At 37.9% G+C, this 19,191-nt stretch overlaps 1 protein-coding gene and 1 long non-coding RNA gene across 2 annotated transcripts in view; both read right to left on the bottom strand.

Annotated features, from left to right (window-relative positions):
• The window catches only part of MAST2 (microtubule associated serine/threonine kinase 2), a 199,668-nt gene that overhangs the window by 178,193 nt on the left and 2,284 nt on the right, over nucleotides 1-19,191 (bottom strand).
• LOC128148109 (uncharacterized) lies at nucleotides 5,419-10,198 on the bottom strand. Its single transcript, XR_008237184.1, has 3 exons — nucleotides 8,799-10,198; nucleotides 8,503-8,553; nucleotides 5,419-7,892 (listed from the first exon to the last, which is right to left on the bottom strand). It is a non-coding gene; the product is annotated as an uncharacterized LOC128148109 (long non-coding RNA).

Genomic DNA, 19,191 nt, shown 5'->3' with positions numbered 1-19,191 from the left:
GGGGGGGGAGGCATTAATAAGTGGTTTTACATGAAAAAAAAAAAGAATTTGGATTTGAAATAGAATCCTCACTTAGCTCTGAGTCACTCATTCTCAACCTTTCTTAGACCCCATCTCCTTTTAATCATGAAATCTTTTGGCACCTCATAATAGTAAGTAACTTTGTTATTTGTTTGAGGGACAGATGCTTTGCTTTGCTCCGCATCTGCTTCAGTGGTACACCTTTCACACGTTGAGAGGTACTGTGCTGATACAATTTCTTCCTCTGGTTACGGTTAGAAATTTCAGTCGCCGCACTGTCTAAACCAGATCAAGAGAGAGACCTGGGTAACTTCAAGTAGGTCAGTACACTTATCCAGTTCATCACACAGCTGCAAACAGTTGTGTTGGTGCAGGAGTGGGGAGAGGCACAAAAACAAGTGACCTGGGGTAGAGAAAACTGCTTGAGCTGAAAATTACTTTAATCTTAAGGTTCCTTATATGCATCTTGGAGCAAAGAACCTCACATTTTCATTTGCCTCTGTCCTTTTCCACAAAGGTACTGAAGACCTTCATTTCCAGCAGCCTATACTTCTGGTTTTCTGTCATTTGGAGAGCTGAAAAGACATCTACCACACTTTCTGTTTGTACTTAGGAGTATGCTAAGTTATTTTAAATTCTGACATTAGCAGTCCCCCAGCACGCCTCTGAAAGCTGCAGAGGCCAAGGGCAGAAAGCCTCTGCTGTTTCTATTTGGGATGGCAGAATGTGGTTACATATGTATACATGTGTGTATATTTCTGTATGTCTACTTACAGACACACTTTTAATATGGCCTGTCCTAAATGCCTATAACATCTAAAATCTGTCATGTGTTTCCCAACTGTGACAGTCTGAAATTACCATAACTCAAAAAAAAAAAACCCCCCAAAAAAACCCAAAAAATGGGGACTCCAGGTTACAAGCAAATTCATTAAAAATCTCATCCAGCCTACCCTCTCACACTCCTTATGCTTCAATTCCAACAAATGTTCCCAGCATCCTTCAACATCTAGCTACCTCCCTGAAACTAGTCATAACTCCGTTGAAAGGCCCTATGCACAAGATGCTACTGGTCGTCCCTGCAGTCCATGTACTGCCTGCTTACACAAACCCCTAGAAAAGCCAGCTTTTTTACCACTCGCACTCTGCACAGGCCATTGCCACGATTGTCTTGCCTTCACCAGTGCATTTAGGTTCCTTTAGGAAGGGGAAGCACAGTCCTGCTTGTCAGGGTGATGCAGCAACTGTAGTTGCTCTTCCACCATGTTCAGCTGAGTTGGGGCAGGGGGAAGAAGGGGGCAGGCAGAAGATACACAGAAGCTAGTGCCAGTAGAAACAGTAGCTTGTCCACCTGGCAAACACATCTGTACCCAAGACAGAAACAGAATACGCCCCTTACTTAAACTGCAGCTTCGGGGCACCCCCTTTACGTCCTGTTCCTCCCACCCAGCACAAATGCCAGAAAAGAAAATTTGGAGAAGGCGACACAGGAAAGAGCATCAGGGAACAGGGATAAGGCTACGTGGAATTTTCTCAGCTGCTTTTTTGCTGCTACTTCACTTTCACAAACGTCTCGCACGTCTTGATGATGGTTTAGTGTGATGTCCTTAGCTTGAAAGGTACACCTTACCTCACTAACAAACGTCCAACAAATCTAGTAATTTTACTCCAAGTCAACAATTAATTTAACATCCAAATCAACAAAAGGAACAAAAATCAGCATATACAAGAAAATAGGACTTTCTCTTCAAGAGAGAAAAACAAGGTATTCTTTTGCCTGCAAAAAATTTCAGCAGAACAATACTGTACAAAAACAATTTTGAGATTATTGCGTTAATAAGAATACCCATCAGCAGTTAAAATTAAAATTTCAATATTAACATGAAGAAAAGCGTTCTAACTGGGACTTCTTTGTTTGTTCAAGGCTTTGGGGTGGTTTGTTGGTGGTTTTGGGGGTTTTATTTGTTTTGTTGTTTTGGTTTAGTTTTCTTCCGCTCAGGTGCACACTCACCTCTCCCCCAACACACACACACGTCTCACCTGTCTCTCTCAGTAAACTGCAACTGAAAAAGAACATTCATTCATTTGGGGCACCAAAGTAAGGAAGGGCAGTAAAGTCAGAAACAAAAGTACTCTAAGTGGTGTTACAAGCAATTTCTGTATTTTACATCTCTTTTTTTCCACCCAATATATAGACATTCGCATACCCCTACCAACCAAAGAATGTGCCCACTTCCCTACCCTTCCCCTTTCCCCTCAATGCAGAGTCTCTTCTTATCGCCAAAAATAATTACAGATTCTTAGTATTTCTTCTTGAGTTACAGTACACAAGCTTTTTAGATCTGATAATATCTAAATCAAGAGTACCCCAACTGAAGGAGCACATGGAGCACCAACACTGAAGGGCATACTTACTTCTACCACAATATCCACTCAGCTACAACATCCTGCCTACACACACCTTTCAGGTCAACCCAATGGTATATGCTACTTCAAAACATCATTCCATATGCATTTCTTCCACAGCCGTCCCCAGCTTAAACAACTCTTCCCCACCAGAACTTGTACCACAAAGACATGAAAGTTATAGTGGAAAGGTAACAGCTTCCCACACTCACCAAAGAATCTAGGCTGTCTTCTACAGGAGATAGGCTTAGTACATACTACATATGGAAAATTCTTCATAAGCCCTTTTTTTGTTAAGCACTTTAAATACTTGGGCAATATTCAGAAGCCTACATAGCTGTTGAATGTTTTGAAGAAAGGGACCCCAATCGCACTCTGCAGGTTAATATACCGTTAAACTCACTTTTCAAATATTAAAAAAAAAATCCAGTGCACTGTTCTGAGACAGCCTATTATTTTTTAAAAAATGCTAAGTACAACACGGCCAGTTTAAAATTTCATTTTCTAAGAGCTATGCCTATATTGTGTCAGCAAAACAATGAAGAGGGAAAGTTTTAACTTGACAACAATAGAGTTGTCTTTTGTGAGACTCTATTCCACTCATCCACCAAAACCCAGCTTTAATATTGCAGTTCATAGACGAACTACATGGAAATAGCAGTGGTTTATGTTACCACTCTTAAACAAGGAAGGAAAAAAAACCCACAGGAAGAGATCTTCCCTTGTCCTTGCACCAAAGCAAGATGCAATACATACAAAGGACAGAAAAATCTTACACAACATTCCAAATCAATAGATTAAGAAACTCTTTGCAGTGATAGAACAAAATTTTGCTTACATGCTTTCAAGTTATAAAGCCTACCAGAGCAAATGGTTGAAGAGTAGATTACGCAGCACAGACTGCCATAATTTTAAGGACTCCACTTCCACTTTTGAAAAGAAAAAATTCTTGCAGCTTTACAAATGAAAGCATTAGTAAGCACGTAACAGAAACACTTTGCTCACACAGTGTGAAAAGGACTGTGAGCCTCTCTCCTTTAATTTCTTTTCAAAGGTGATAGAAAACAAAACTTCTTACTTTACTTTGGCCTTGTGTCATTTGCCACAAGCTAAAAAAATCAGGCTCAAACAGCCAGCTGAATCCTGCAAAGCTTAGGGCTGAAGATAAAAGCGTGACACAAACAATCTTGATTTGCTAGGCAAAGATTATTCCTATCAGTCCCTTCAAAGGTATACAAAAGGTTGCTCACATAACTTGAAACAGTAGGATCTGAAGAAGAATGGCAAAGGTTTTTCTTGAAGTGAGAGCCTCTGCATTTCAGCTTGATCACTTAACACACCTGCACAGAAAAACAGTTAAAATAGTTGTGGCACTGGAAATACATACAACTGTTTCTCTTGCCTGAAATCTCACATAGGGGTTATTACACTCAGCAAGATGGAGAACCAGAGAGATTGCAACAATAGCTGCAGACAGAAGACAAGAAATCAAATGTGCTTCCTGATGTGTAAGATTACACTAATATCCCACATTAAAATCCTGATCCGGTAATTTCAGAATACAGCTACAAGGAACCTTCTCAGTCATCTTTTCCATTTCATTGCACAAGGCAAGTCTCCCAAGCAATTCAAGCAAGAAATAAAAGAACAAGCACTTAAACCACTGCAATGATTTTCAGCAGCTTTTTTTTTTTTAATGTTCATTTAATGGTGCTGCAAGAGAGTGACACAGCACAGATCCTAATCTACAAATGGCACGTGAATACTGAAAACGTGGATGCATGTCAAAGTACTTCCTTGAACTGCCAGATGAAGTACCACACAGTTAGGGAGACTGATATATCAGCAACAGATGAATGTTAGGAAAAAACTTAAGACCTGTCTTTATGGCCTACATTTAAGATGTAACAGATCATATAAAGCAGCACTTCCTTTCATGTAACTGTGTTACAACTAATTCAAAAATATATTTTTCCTAGAGATGTCTACAACAAGCAAAAATACTCAACTGTGACTAACAAGTATTCAAATCTGCAGGTCAAAACATGTTAAACTATTAGCTGGTGGGGCAAGGGGAAAAAAAAGGGTCTACAAAAAAGTTTTCTGTGAATGGGTAATCAATTAACAAGGAAAGTGAGAAATCTTTTTTTTTTTTAAGCCTAATGAGCACAACCACCTAAGGTGATCTGGAAGTGAATTCTAGCTAACTGTTAGAAGGAAGAATGAAAATTTAAATACAATAAATTGGCAAAGAATACACTAATATCACCCTATTTTGGAAGATAACCAATGAGTAATGCAACTCGAGGATAACTTGACACTTTCTGAATTTTTTTAAAGCAATAAAAATAGTCAACACTGAAAGCTGCATTTTCTATTTTTTAACACAGTACTGTTTGTCCTTTAAAAGATAAAAGCCTGTTGTGTCAGGATTGTGTGCACATATCTGAGGAGCATTCTTTTCCTTCTCATCACTTTATATAATGTGTCTATATACCCTTAACAGAAGATAAATCTGATCCTGTCATTAGGTCTCCTCTAATATACTTTAAAATACACTGAAAAAGAAAATTAAAGGCCTAGAGAACAGATTGCAGACTAAATATCTGTCTAAATAAGTAGCAATTAACGCAATGGAATCATAGTATTTATGCTTTAGTATTTAGCACTGAAATTTGCCTTAACTTTCTAGCCTCGACATGACATATTGAGCGAAGAGGGCTAGCACTTTACCAGGAAGCTGAGGTGAGCCCAAATGTGACCAAAATTGTAGGCTGAATAAGAACTTGCAACTAAGACTCTTATTAACTATATCTGCTTAATTCATGTACTTGCCAGCAGCACCCTGAAAAATGTCAGAGACAGCAGAATCAAGGAAAATTACATTAAATCAACAGAGCCTCTCAGAGGCTATAATATATTGGTTTACTACATCAACAAGAGAAAAGTTTTACAGAATATATTACATTATATAAAAGTGTCAGTATTTTAAAGACAGAAAAGAGTTTTACAATATTTTTTCCCTTTAATAGATTTATTTTAAGAACTTTGCAATAAATCCCAACATTCCCACAAAGGTAAATATATAAACTTAACTTACTGTCAATATTAAGTTTTCAAAATGACTGGAAAGCTAAGCGTTATTGCCACAGTGATGCTTTCAATAGTTATACAGTGTAACACGCACACATTTAACATTCTCAATACCTACAGCTTCCTCTGTACACTCATCTGCAGTTGTAACACAGATGACAGAAAAGTTATAAAACAAATTTAAATCCTTTTGTATGAAAAAAAAAAAAATCCCACAGTTAAAAACAAACAAGAAAAAAAGAATGTCTCCTGAAAGACACAGTATCAGAACCCTATACTATGAGATACACCCTCCTTATCTTGATCCTCCAACAGGAAGATTTTTTTCTTGTTGACTCTTCAGGAAACAACTCCAAGGCAGGTTTGATCAGAACTAATGAATTAGAAACTTTAATGTTGTTTCACCAGTGAAGTTCAAGTTGTTAGCTTTCTTGCCAAGTGTTCCCAGCTGCAAGAACGCATTAAAAAGATTGTTAAAAAGCAAAAGTGAATATTTACAACTATGTACACTATTGCCCCCTTTCTGAGGATCATTTAGATGCAGAATAATCTTATTCCTGACGGAACCACAGTCTAGAACACAAGGCAATTTGTGATTAAATGGTATCAGCTTGAATGTTTGGTCCTTACATGAAAATACAAATACTACCACAATGGTTTATACAAGCCAAGTATTTGATCCTACTTCAGGATCTCCTTACTAAGAGACAAATGGGTAGTATAATTCTTGAATTCAACTTGTAAATGCCTAAAGCCAAAATAATTTCATCTAGGGAAGAAAGAGCAACAGAGCGTCTATAGAAGTCTGCATCAAACTTTACAGAAGCTCAAAGAAACCACTATCAATATATCAAGACTCAAAACCCCACTACATGCTCACTAGTGACACTGAAAACAAAACCAGTCTGAACAAAGACACTGCACGTTAAAGGCCACATCATTCCTTTATCATTGGTATTCTAGCATGAGTATTTCAAACATAAAAAGGTTGTATAGAGCAGGAAAATTAGCTCCTGACCAGATTAAAAAAAACATCAACAACTCAATTTGTCATTTGTACATTAGAATCCTCTCTGCTGTAAGGATTAAAAGAATCATGACCCCAAAAAAATGTGATTTGTAATAAAGTTTGGTGTTATAAGACATCAGTAACTCCTTCTCTCAAGATTTTCTTCCATTAAACTCAGAGGATGCACCAAGCCTGTGATGTCCCAACATCACTGACGAGTATTACTGCAAGTTCTCTTCAGCATCCTACGCATTAACACTCATTTATCTTCTATATTCTTTTCTATTAGATTTTATACAAATACAGATGTAAATTTAGATTTGCTAAAGACCATAATCCACAGTATCAACAAGCCAAAACTTTTCTCATTTCCCAATTTCTTACAGACTTATTCAGATATTTTTTACACAGAAAACACTGAATTTAACACCTTTTATCACAATTATGCTGTAAGAAAGACTAGAATGGGAACTGCTTAAGGAACCAGGCAAGCAGCAGAAACACAGCTGTATCTAAAGCTGTGCATGTAAAAAGACCTATGATTTCATATCGGCTATAAAAAGGAGAATTATCCAAACATCCTGCAGGGTGCCTTGATTCGGTGCAACATTGATGCTAATTTTTTTTTTTTTTAATGAGTGAGCTTTCAGATCTCCAACTATATTTATTTTCGTTCACATTACAAACATTGTCTCACCCTCTCATTCACAGGGAAAGAGCAAAACAACATAAAATACCTACTTAAATGTGTGTAAACTCTGTTTAATGCCTATAAACAAAGTTACAATCAAGTAATTTTTATTGGGAATGTAAAGTCCCTCTGTTTTTCTACCGAGATGAACAAGACCCAGTGACAGGTTAAACGTTCATTCAATTTACATAAACAAACAACTGCTTCACAGCAATAGGACCTGTAAGAGAGTTTCACCTAATTTTATACTTTGCAGACAGGAAGCTCTGGGTCACATTTCAAAAACTGAGAAATTATCTGTATTAATATTTGATTCCCAGCCCAAAACAATATAGAATTTTCTATGCCTGAGGCACAAATAAAACATATTTAAAATCAAAATACTAGCTGAAAATACAAAGTTTGGCAAGTGAACAATAATACGGTGTATTAAAATATGCATGCTGCATAAAAATTACTTATTTACTAATAGTGCAGAGTTCTAATCTTTTGAAAAAAGCACTTTCCAAAGAAAAATGTTAAGAGTCATTAAGTTTGAAGTACAGTCTCAAATAAAAGTCTCTGTTGGTCCAGTAAGAGATACAGCCCTTCAAAAACTGTCCCAAGACTAAGGGGGCTAGAAGGAGAGAAATCTATGCCCAACTGCTGTTCCAAGGCTTGTTTCAAATGAAGCTGCCTACAAAGAAAAGCAAAAGGTAAGTCATGAACTGAACTTCAGCGGAGAACCGCTCAGTAGAGTTAAATGGGCTTTTCTAATTAGACATTCAGTGACTACTTACAGATGTGTAACACAATTTTAAGACTTGATCTTAATTTATAAAGTTCACTTGAATAGCACACTCTGCACAGAAGGAAAAGTATGAAACCAGAAAACACTACAGGAATCCTCTTTAACTACACTACTTGTTTGCCCAGGATGCTTTTATGTATTGCCGCTATGACCTGTACAGTAGTAGTAGCAGTGGAACTACCTGTAGTTAGACAGAGATTAGCAGCAAAATAAGATCTAACAAGGCACAATGCTCTGCTAAGAGTCAGAACACTATTTGTTCATATACATGATGAAGAAAGACCAAGATACATTTTAATCTGGTGTTATCATCACTGGGGAAGATCATTATTTGCAGCAGGAAAAAAATTTAAACATTTTTCTTTGTTTCTGACAGTGAAAGTTCCAATCATTTGGCATCAATATTTTTGTCTTCATGAACCATCTGGAATCTTCTCACTTCCTACCACAAATGAGATAAGCACATCAATGCACGGCAAAAATAAGAAGCACTTATGTGAAGTTTTCCTGAGAACAAATTTTCACTAAAACTCAACAGCAGATCTGCACATATGGAATGGGAAAAAAAATTATCATTTGATTATAAGACTGCAAATAAAACTACCAATGGCTTTAGACCTAAAGGAAATTAAGTTAACCTTTGGAAACACAACAAACACTTAATCCTTAGCTTTTCTTAACAGAAATCGTATAAAATGGCAGACAAAGATAAACTAATTCACAATTCTTATCAATGTCTACACAAAGAAATGGAGTCTCTGTAGTCTGGCACAAAAGCTTCTCCTCACCAAGCAGCATAATACAGTTCCATCCCAAAGAAACAACAGCCAGAATTTTTTTCAAGGACAAGCCATGTGTTTCTTCCCTTCTGCTTGAGAACAAAAACAATGCCCAACTGTTAGGTTTATGAACATCACCAGGCCTCAAGCTCAAACTGAAAGACTACAGTCAGCAGACACTTCTGCTAAAGTGTCTGCTAAACTGGCAAAACAATGCTGCAAACAGATTCTCCTCTGTCCTAAAAACAGGGAATAATGCAAAGGTCAAAGAACGTACAGATATCTAACTGAATGCATAATTTAACTTTCAGGATCACGTATTTTTGCCATGTTCACACTGCACAGGTCCAATTTAAATCATTTCATAAAACAGAGAAAGTAGTATTTGCTACTAATATGTCACTGCATCCATCTATGCCTAAATGTTTAAACATTTAAATGCCTACAGTCACTTCATTAACTATACAACTCATTTATAAGCTTTCCTCTAAAACAGTGACTGTAATTTATTTATTTGTACTCTCTGATCTTCTGGTGCTGTCCAGAATACTTAACATCAGTCCTGACCACTTGATCTTCTTTAAAGGACTTTTCTGAGGCTCCATATTAAAATGTGATTTTTATGATAATAAAGTGCTTGTAAATACACTAAAGATTGAATGGTGTGATTTTAGTGAATAATAAACCAGTTTTAATTATTAAGCATTCCATTTTTGAGATGACATTTCCTTGCTCTGGGGCCCCACAATGGTTTCTTTAAAATAAAACTGGGGGTTTACTCCATTTCAAACGGCAAAAAATACAATCATAAGAAAAGCTGCTGCTAGCCCTCTCAGCTAGTCCTCAGTGAACAGAGGACATGCAACTACCAGGAGATTAACAGCACAAACATCAGAAAAACAATGCAAGACATTAAATTATTTCACTGCCTATCAGTACATTTTTTTCCCTAAGTAGCTCCACAAGCCTCCATTACATACTCCTTTCCAGTTTTGCCCTTCCAAGAGTTTAACACTTTGCTTGCATTAGTGAAGTTGGATTCTCTGGGTATCGTACATGCTTCCTCAGAAAGCTATGAAAGCCACATAAAGGACAAAGATATCTATGCAGTTTTGCTGATGTGTGCTTGCTTTGTAATGACAAATTGTATTTTAAGAAAGAGCGCAGAGAAATGCAATTTGATGATTCTAAGCTGTATGCTCTTCAATGCAAAGAGAAGCAAACCCCAAGTTTAATACCTGGGATAACTGAAAATCAACGTGCACAGGGAGAAAGTCTTCCTGGAAACATGGAACCACGCTTAAACCATCTGTAGAATATAACTCAGGTATTTATGCAGTCCTTCTGCATGTGTATGACTCTCAGTGTCATGAAAACAGCACACATAAGCAGCAGTATCAAGTTCTGGTTATTAGACATAGTACCAGGAAGGCATATTAGAAAACCACTTTTTTTTTTTTTTTGAATCATTCTTATTGAGCTCAAAGCATGACAGCTGTGTATTTGAAGGATAAAAGAACATGCTTGAGCATCAGTTAATCAATCTGACAAGTACTACATTTCATAAAAATCTTCAAGCTTCCTGAAATGCAGCTACAAGATGTTTTCACAAGTTTTCACCCCACAGACAGTACTGAATTCCCCTCACTCCTTAGCGGACGTACCTTTTGCACTGAGTTTTTGTTTGGCTGGATTAAGAAAAGATGACAAAGTGTCTCAAGTTTGGGTCCAACCGTACACATAATTCAGCCTTCAGTAAAACTGCTTTCTATATGCTGCAGGCCAGCATTTGTTTACCATTGTAACCATTCTGTACTTTCTCTTCCATCATGAAAGACAAACTGGTCTGTGAATTCTTCCATCAAATCCAATAAGGAAAAATCAACAGGGATGGCAGGACCTACAAAATCATCTTTTTTTTTTTTTAAATCCTGATGTGCTAGCAGCTAACATATCAAAGTGATAAACACATAGTGTATACTGAGGTAATTTCCATAAGACAGCTCACAGTCACTGCAAGAAGTTAGGGCTAGCAGAATGTAGCCTCATATAAGCAACAAATTTTAAGTATTACTGGAAATCTATCTGGAACGGATTGCTGGATGTTTGGACAATGTGCAGATAATGGAAGCAGTGCCCCAGAAGTGCACTGAAAATTCAGCTTCTACCTATAACTATTGTTAAGTATTTTTACTAGTAGCAGAATTAGATGAGATGCCAAACAACAAGAGTTTCAGAAATACTAGCATGACACTGTAAAGGCCAAAAAAAAAATTATCCAAGTGTCATTCAATTAAGTAGTTAAATAACTCATCTTGGCTTTGTACTGTTGAAAATGTTTATGGTGGATTACCTGTCACACTATGTAGTAAAAAACATTAGAGAAAATCTTCCACTATAGACAGTTCGGGAAGACACGTGTGGACTGAAACTGAATCAGAAATTACATTTCAAAAATTCTTAAACTCCCCACAGTCCAACCTTAACAGTGCTAGCTGCTTCTGGAAATTTAAACAGGTACATAGAATGTTTTAAAGACCATCTTGCTTCTACATTCATGAAAATTCAGATCAACTAAAAGGTTTTGGAAAGTATTTTATTGTTAAATTGTTTACTACATGTATAAGAAAAGGTGAAAACATTTATGATGCACTTCTAATAGCAAAGGCATGATTTTTTCCTGAAAGGAAACAGAGCATCATTCTATCTTCCATGTAAATAATGTACCTCCATTAATGCTAGAGTGATTCCAAACAGGAAAAAACTGACAAGCTAGACAGCTAGATTTTTTTATTATTGCTGGGTTTTCAGTCTTGAACCCTATTCCCTCACTGCACTGTAATGTGTATTTATAACAGGACATTTGAAAATAATTTCTGACAGATTACTAGTTTTAGGGTTCATGGGACCTAAGCTGTAAGTTAGATAACACACTGTTAGAAAAAACACAGCTTAGAGGAAGAGTAAGTGAAAAAAATAAAAGCTTTAAAAGCAGGTTTTAAAGGTAACAACAGAGCTGCTTCATTACAAACCAAACAAGGCCTTCAGATCTTTCCACTACAGTGAGATACCACAGAGCATTAACCTTCTATGACCAAGAGTGACATCTATCAAGACATCAAAAAAACAAGCGCATTTTCCTCACCTGAAATAGATTTTTCTACTTCCTTGCAAAAAGGTAGTTTTTTGAGTGATCATGGACTCAGCTTCTTCCTCCAAAGAGCAGCACTTTCACCAGGCTTCAAATAGTACTACATCACTACAAAAAGACACTAACCACAGCACATCATCATTTGATGTGGAAATGAAATTGTTAAGACTCTACATGACCTGTCTATTTAGCTACTGTGGCTCTTGAGGAACAAGGTCTTGAAGGGTGATAAAGCTTTTTGGTTTGGTCTCAAACAATTCACTAACCTGGTGGTCTTCACTGCTTTCTTAGCTTCAGCTACTCAGGTTCCATGAATAAGAATTAAATAAGAGTAAAAACACCTTTTATTTTAAATAAATGCCTATCATCATATCTATAATAATCCACTGCATTTCTTATAAGCACCAAAGCTATGTTAGCGTATGGAGCACAACAGGCAGCTCAGGCAATAAAAATTACCTATCAGATGAAAATAAAGAATTGCCTCTTCTAGAGACTCTAAGAACTACCTTGACAGGCAGGACAACATTCACATTCTTTGCACTGTAAGAAGGCAGATGAGCTTGCTCAAGAAGCAAGTCAACTTCTAGGCATAAATTCAATAATGCATACCCATTCCTCCAACACAATACACACAGATATTACTTGGTTTCCCAACACATACAGTCAGGAATATATCCACAGTCTGGTGTTTTGTAGATGCCTAATCCTAGCTTTGGACAGCACCCCGCTGTTACCCTCAAGTGCTCTGTAACAAATACTGTGTAGCAGCAGCTTTTCCCTTCAAGCTAATGACTGATTATGATTATAAAGACAAGTAGTCCCACACCAAATCTAGCCACTTCTGGTAGAAGACTTCTCTTGGCTCCTTCACTTCTATGCTCCTTTTGGACAAGAAAAGCAGTGCACTGCTGAACTCAGATGCAAATAATCAGCAGCATGAACACCTATATATTCATTATCTCTCCACTGCCTGCTTAGCTATTCTAATATGCAAGATATGAAATCAATGCGTCTAATACATAATATTTGCTCTTACTCTTCACTTGTGACAGGAAAGCGAAATCTCACATGAGCAAGCTGAATCATCTAAGCTGCTGATGCAATGCCTACCTACTTATTGATTCACACAAATCGATTTAAACAAATTAGATTTGTGCATTAATATTCAACTTTGAGGGAAGCGATGTTTTTATTATATCAGGCCAGAGAAGTGCCATATGCCCTTTGGCACTATTTTGCTATTATCTAACAAGCCCATGGCAGAATTATTGGTCACTTAAATCTACGTCCCTTTTGTCTGCTTCTAGATTAATCTTTGGCTCAATTCTGTTATTATCTAACAAGCACATTGCAGAATCGATCACTTGACTCTATTCCCCTTTGCCTGCTTTTAGATGACACTTTTCTTCAGTCACTTCCTCCCTCCCCCCCCCCCGCCATACTTCTAAACATTAGTATGAACATACAAGTGAACTCAGAGCAACATGTTGCCAGCAGCTGCCATTGCTGCCCGATCAAAATACTGAAAGGCAAAACTATGGCTAATGAAGAAGTCAAACCAGAGTAGCTCTGGCATCAACAAGAATCAGCTTATGGAAGGCAGCGAGACACACCTACAGGACATCAAGAGGTTTGTTTTTTCTGGCTTCTTTTCTTACCTCCTCATGAAAAGGACAAAGAAAACAGTGACAGAACTGTTCATGTCATAGGGAACACCTCTCTCTTCGGCAGCTATGCTCTGGCTTCTTCACTACCTTTATTTCTCCACAGAGAAGGGGATAAAATTAAGAAATTAAACTCTGAGGATGAGTAAGAATGCCTGCCAGCCAACCATACGCTCTGGACTCTGGTTCACCATATCAGAAGCTTTACAGACTAGAACTCGGCATCTTCTTATAAAAAAAAAAAAAAACAACATAAACACTTATTTTTTGCTCTCTCCCTGTAATGAGAAAAAGAGCTAGACAGCAAAAAAGGGAGATGGGAAAAGGAAGTCTGAGGTCTATAAAGAGTAACTGAGTTTTTAATGTTAAGTCACATCCACAGCTCATAATTTAGGAGTCTTTACCAATGTCTTCTTTAAGACTTTCTTTAGCTCCCTTGATGAAACAGGCACAGGACAGAATTGCTCTAAAATCAGCCCTAAACGGCAACAAAATCCCAAAACAGGTAGGTAGAGTTATTTATGTAAAACAATGGTTCCTGATCTTCCAGAATTCAGCAGCACTCCATCTCTCCTTTGATAAGGAGGAGCAATGATGCTTACAGAACATATTTGCTATGTTTAGTCTATATTTGCTTTTATGGAATCTGTAATGTGAATATTAAAAACTACACTTTATTGCAAATGCTATCTGCATTGCTAGCAATATGTCCATTTGATTCTGTTTATTTGCTTGAATTTTGGAAATAAACTTCCATCTTCTTCAGATTAAGTTTCATCCCAGCTTACACATTTTGATAGGAAGTTAGAAGACAGCTTTGAGTGTTGTGAGCTGTTAATCATAGGGTCTGTGGCTGGGGGAGCAGAACAGGAGCTGCAACAGAGCTCTGATCAGCAGCCTGAGAGACAGAGATGTAGAGAAAGCTCAGAAGCAAAGTGTCAACTGAACTCCAAAAGCCTGCTGCTTCACCTATCAAACAAAAGGGAAGACTCATGGTAGAAATAACCAAAGAACACCAAATTGTTATGAAATCTATGTACAGGGCTCATCACAATAGAGTTACTGCCTTTAATAGCACTGATGGCACCTAGAGGGAAAAGAAAAAAAAAAAGAAAAAATTTATTATACTTGAAGCACATAAGTTCTGATTAGGAAAAAAGAAAGATCTCTTCAATTTCCAGGTTTGCCATGCAGCAAGGAAAGCATGGTACCAGCTTCTTTGCAGCTGTGGAGGCAAAACAAATCTGACTAGCACTCTGGGGTTTGGCCAGTTTCTCCCTGCTGGTCACTGACTGCTTTCCAAAAACACGAACAGGGTGAGAAGTCAGTGGAAAAGATCCTTTGCCATTCCTTCAAGAAAAAAAAAATCAAAATATAAAGACAACATGAAAGGCGGGATAAGCTTTCTAACCTAATGTTTATAAGCACTCTTGGACCAATTTGCACTATGTCCTGAATACATGGAGTAGAAATATCCACATAGCCATAATGTTACAAAACTCTCTCTCACATGACACACCCAACTGTGGTAATGCAATCCCCGAAGTTGTAAAAAGACAAGTATCAAACAGTAGTGGAAAAGTAACTTTGTGATCACACTGTTCCAGGCTGCTGCCAGAATACTACCTATTTTTGGTGCACACACTCCCAGAACAACCAGGGGGAAAGCACAAAGTGCTAGAAGTAAAAGAACTCAGTGTCTTCTGTTCCAACTGAAGCTAGATTTTACATTTCAAATACTTATACATGGAAAAGATATCAAATAGTAGAGAATTTTTACTGCCTGTGCTAGCATAGGCATATTCCACAGCTCAAAGTTGGACATTAGACAAAACAAGCCTTGAAATAAGATGTGGTTTAGTTTCCTAACTGCAGGTATAATTAAACATTGGCAGAGCTTTCCAAAAGAGGTGACAGACACACCATGATCTAAGGCTAAGATAAGATCAATTTCTAAGAGAGATGTTTTAATTTATCTTTCAGGAAAGCTCCAGAGCCTACACATGTGGGGAAATCACACTGCATAATCACAGTAATCCATTTTGGCTTTGGGACATACAGATCTACAAAGTTTCAAAGACACGTGGAGAGAAAGAAATACTTTTCCTGCTCTCAGAAAGTTTGCAGCACTACAGTTCCAAATGACTATAATAGTTAAATGATTTGATTGTTAAGTCAGTTACTTTGTTCAAAGCTCAGGAAATACTTTCTATCCAATGCAGAAATGACAAAATGTACTGTGGGGAACACCCAAGATCACCCTTCTTCAGGCACACCAAAACTGACAGCTGGAGATAGTCTACTGCACTGACTGCCCTACAGAAAGGGCTCCCCCAACACAAAACTAGCCAGGACTAAGGAGGTTTTTCATCCTTCTCAATATTATGTATGCAGCTTGCCTGCTGGCATCAGCTGAACATTTCCCATACAATGAACGTACGGGGAGCCTCCAGGTTTAGCAACATTTCAGTCCAACTCTACGTCAGCAGCAGCCAAGTTAAACTTTATACAAGACAAAGGGTCCATCTAACCCAAAATACTACCTCTACAACTTGCAGTCCCTCTACCAGCTCCCTGAACTGCTTGTTGAAATTCTGCTACTGTTTTCCCCTTTGTTTCTTTATTATCCCTCAAAATCACAAAGTCATGGAATCTACTCATAAATCCTCTCCTGGCCCTGGCCATCCATGGCAAGAGGAGAGGGAAGCTTGACAGAAGTGAGGGTAAAATGCTGACAAGCATGGTGTCTGTTTCTGTTCCCTCATCCCATCACATCTCCAAGCAAAGCACCACTGGGCAGTAGCCACTAGCTCCCTGGATGCCTTTAGAGCAGAGAATGCTGTTCAGGGATATTCAGTGCTCAGTGTCCTGTATTTTTACTCTTTTGACCCTCAGCCTCCATGCCCCTAGACCTACCACAATACTACAGCTTTCCTCGTATCTGTTCCCCTCTTGCTTTCAGAGGAAGATATGGTTTAGATTTGTTAGGGACAGGCTAACACCCGCTCCTTATGGAAAAAAACTATAAAAATAGCAAAGACATTCCCTACAGACAAGTGAAGGGAAGCATCATGCATTTGCCCTGTTCTAGTGTTCTCCTAGATGGGAGTTAATTTCAGCTGTGTTCCTCCAGTGGATGCCGTCTGCCTATTTAATAATCTTCACTAGATCCCTCCTCCTCTGAATGCTTTTGCATCCATTGCATCCCTTGGCAAAAAAAAATAATAAATCATACATGCATTACCTTTTGCATGAAGATCCACCTCTTTTTAAGCCTGACTCCTAGCTTAATACTAGAGAAAACAGTCAGCTGCTGTTTGCCATCTACCCTCTACATACCAGCCATGGTCTTGCATACTTCCATTGTCCATGGTCTTGCATACTTCCATCGTAACCCCCTTAAGTCATATCTTCCAGACACTGAAGAGTCCTTTATATGGTAACTTTGACTTCTACCTGAAGTAGAAAATGCTAATAAAAGCACCTCTGACAAATACGGCTATGATCCATATAGGATCTTTCACAATAAATATCACAATGTCTCAAACTAATTATGTAAGCATGACATGGAAACAATCTAACGCTTACAATATGCCTCTGGATGAGGGTGACTGTCACTCCTAAGCAACAATAACCTTCACCTCAACTTTCCATTTTTGTCCTTCAGTGTAGTCAGCAAACATACAATGATTAAGCTGATGCTTTACAGAAACCCAGGTGGGCTGTGTTTGATGAAGATGCCCTCGCTCAATGAAACCAAACTGCCATGGGATAAGAAGGCCAATTGAGCTACGGATTAATGACTGATTAACAGATAGGAAATAAGAAGTTGGAACAATTGGCCTTTTTCCCAAAAAAGAAGGATCACCAGTGGAGTCCCACAAGGATCTGTTCTGGGATCAATACCTTCAACATTTTAAAGCAAAATCTAGCAAGGAAGCTTAACACTTACGTGACAGAGTTAGCTGACAATGCTTAAAGTTATTCAAGGTTGCAAAAGCGATGGCCAAAGATCTGAAGAAGACCTTAATAATACTGTTTAAGTGGGCTGTAAAATAGCAGATAAGATTAAATGTAGATAAATGTAAAGGGATGCATAATATAGGAAAAAATCCTAAATTTATATACACAATGACAAATTCTGAATAGCTATTACCACTTAAAAGAGTGATTTTGGAGTTATAATAGACAGTTCCATGAAAGCGCCAACTCAATGTTTAAAGATCATCAAGAAAAAGCAGGTAGAAGATTAAAGAATAAAACTTCATATGCTATATAAGTTTACAGGGTGTCATACGCTCAAATACTGTAGCCAGTCCTGGTTACTGTTCCCCAACCCTGTTCCTCTGATACCTGCATCACTATCTCCAGTCAGGAACACACCTGCAAAAGGTGCAAAGAAAATAGCAAGGACAATGAAAAGGATAGAGTCACTTCTTTCTAAAACTCCTCTGGAAAAGTCACAAGCAAGGGATGGTAAATAGAATAAAAAGTTATCAAGCCATAAGCTACACAGAAGAACATGGAATCTCTTTTTTGCTGCCTCTTCCAATACAAGAATTAACAAACGAGGCATGAAACAAGCAGGTAGAAAGTTCAAAAACAAACAAAAAGAAGTGTTTTTTCCACACCAAATGTATTTAAGCCTTATAACACTCAGCCACAGGATGCTGTGGATGCTACAAGCATACATGGCTTCAAATACCAATTGGACAAATTCATAGAAGAAAAAACCCACTGGGGGCACTAAAAACAAATATCACCTCTAGTTCCGGAAACCTGCGAGCCACAAATTACTGGAGGCTGGGAGAGGTATTTCCTCAATATACACTATACTCTTCTCCAAGCATCTGCTTTTGGCAGCTCAGAGAGGCAGGATACTGGGCTAGAGGGATCTTTAATGTGACCAAGAACAGTCATTTTTATGTTCTTATGTAACTCATAAAAAAGTAAAAACATTAATCGTATGTACATGTCAGAACGACAAGCGCAGCACATTAAAGGACCAGATTTTCAAAGGCCTAAAGGTCAGCACAGTGATTAACTACTACAGTCACAGTTTGATAAGTACTTTTTCCAACATTAAAGTAGCTTAGTCTCCCCCAACCACAAACTTGTGCAAACGTATGGCAAACAAACTGTGAAATCTGAATTTTATTCAGAACGGTTCCCTGCAGCCGTGCACACTGCTGCATTGGTACAACTGAGGGCATACTACAGGCTTGGAATAACAGTGCTGCTTAAATCAGAAGTGGCCCCAGAGGAAATATTTGTCAAGCTACAAGCTGCATCAGTGGAAATGGAGCATCTCATTACAGTCTTTTGTATCTCAGAAGGCCCTTTCCACCACATCCACCCTACCAACTCCTGATGTTTAAAGAAATACTGAATTACTGATATTAAAGACAGAAATGCTGTGAGTAGACTTATCTGTCCTGTTTATTAAATTTGTTCAACTTATCTATTTATTTCCAGTTGCTTACCTCATCTACAAAACTTCCACCACTTCAAATGGAAGACAAAAGGGGAGAGGGGATGAGAGGTTCTGCTTTGAAATTTGGAGGGGGGCATCTCACACAGGTTG

The sequence above is a fragment of the Harpia harpyja genome, chromosome 11, assembly GCF_026419915.1.
Source record: "Harpia harpyja isolate bHarHar1 chromosome 11, bHarHar1 primary haplotype, whole genome shotgun sequence".
NCBI classification, from domain to species: Eukaryota; Metazoa; Chordata; class Aves; order Accipitriformes; family Accipitridae; genus Harpia; species Harpia harpyja.
Note: the sequence above shows the minus strand (reverse complement) of the source record. Positions and strands in the feature narration are given on the sequence as shown.